This window comes from Stylophora pistillata, chromosome 10, assembly GCF_964205215.1.
Source record: "Stylophora pistillata chromosome 10, jaStyPist1.2, whole genome shotgun sequence".
NCBI lineage: Eukaryota > Metazoa > Cnidaria > Anthozoa > Scleractinia > Pocilloporidae > Stylophora > Stylophora pistillata.
The window spans coordinates 2554518-2556246 of record NC_142528.1 but is presented as its reverse complement, the minus strand read 5'-3'; the positions used below and the strand labels follow the sequence as shown (position 1 = coordinate 2556246).

At 37.6% G+C, this 1729-nt stretch overlaps 1 long non-coding RNA gene across 1 annotated transcript; it reads right to left on the bottom strand.

Moving 5' to 3' along the window:
- Nucleotides 1-275: 275 nt before the first annotated feature.
- On the bottom strand, nucleotides 276-888 carry LOC148721337 (uncharacterized). Its single transcript, XR_015992231.1, has 3 exons — nucleotides 843-888; nucleotides 504-534; nucleotides 276-307 (listed from the first exon to the last, which is right to left on the bottom strand). It is a non-coding gene; the product is annotated as an uncharacterized LOC148721337 (long non-coding RNA).
- Nucleotides 889-1729: the final 841 nt, after the last annotated feature.

Here is a 1729-nt window from a genome sequence, read left to right as displayed (position 1 = left end):
TGGGAGCAGGCCGTTAAGTTGATTCGTAATAAACCCGTGATGATAAATCAGATACAATAGATATATGAAGTTCATATGTTTTGCACTAGTATCGCAGAGGTCAGTGGTTCGAATCCCGTACAGGCCTGATTTTTTTCAGGTCTGATTTTCGCTATTGCTTAAATAGCGCTATCTACTGCGAGGATCGTGCATCATATGTATAATATTGTTGATTTAAGTTGTTGTCCTTCACGAGAATAAAAAGAAAGGTTTGCGAACCACGCAATACTCACGATACCGGTTTTCTCCTTCCTGGAAAAAGTCCCTCCTAGATGCAATTTAACAATCAAATGTAACTCGTTAAAATGATCAAAAGGTTTCAAAACCGAAAGTACAAAATTGTTTGAAAGTGTACGATTGAGGGCTGGTAAAAGCGAGTTCAAAGCCATCTACACAAAAACGCTTAATCAAATATAGAAAACAGATACGGAGAGAAGAAAATCATGTCTAAAATGTAAGCGTACCTCGCCTCTTCTTGATTCATCTAGAAGACCCCTACAATAGATAAAATCCAATATTTACCAAGTCAATTAAATAGCACAATTTTGGCTTACCTTAAATAGGCTCCATTAAGCTAAGAGCATTTGTTTTTGTTTTTGTTTTTGTTCTTTTGTGCGAGTCACCAATAACCAGAGGTGAATAAAACAACTGGTTTCTGTTAACTATTTGTGACTCATGTGACAAGATAAACTGGAAAGAGAGGCTCTGCTCGTTGCCTGTGATTATAGAGATAGTTTGCAAGATCGGTCTGAGATTTATGGTTGATAGCTTAAAACAAAATCAACATGAAGAAAATGACTAACTTTGGTAATGGCTTCCTTTTTGTTGGTTCTACGGTAGATGATAAGATCGACTGCAAAAATGGATCGAGGTTCTGACCTTTCTGTAGAGAGAAACAGCAAGGTTAACAGTTTTACCCAGGGGACATTCATTGCATACCCAGGGGATATCCATTGTATACCCAGGGGACATTCATTGTATACCCATGGGACACTCCTTGTATACCCACGGGACATTTATTGTATACCCACCGACTGAATACTTGAATAGAACTCAGTATAAGAATCAAGTAATTCACTTGTCTTTAAAGCATCGCCGGCTTACCTCCTTTTTGAGTATTGTTGTCATTGACTTGATCTTTTTACCTGCGAAAAATGCAGAATCGAGAAATTAGAACAAAAAGTATGGACTCCAACAGCTAAAACTGCAGGAGGGTGTCGGTAATATTCCTATGACAGAGAATCACGTTGGGCAAACAACCTGTCACACTTGACATTGTTTTCTGATTAGCTTAGATTGACTAATTTATCAGTCCTATAACCCCTCTTCGCTGTTAGTATGTTTCAAAAAAGCTTTTTTGCGCTCAGTAACGTCACGTTGCTTATTAATCTATTCTTCTATTGATTTCATCCTGTATTCTTTTCATTCTATCTGTGCATAGGATATATGAGTGGTGCAAAACAGTATACAACTTATCCGCTTTATCACCCATCTTGTCAGGGCCAAACATTTTACTGAATTCCTTTTCTGGTGAAAGGAAGTTGAACAATAATCCGCTTCCCTTTAGCAGCGGATTAGAACACAAATACTAGAGAACAGAAAAACAACAAATTGTTCGAAGAATTCATTCCAAGCCTCGAGATTCATTCATGCCTCATTCTTACCTGGAAATATTTCTCAAACTGAACTC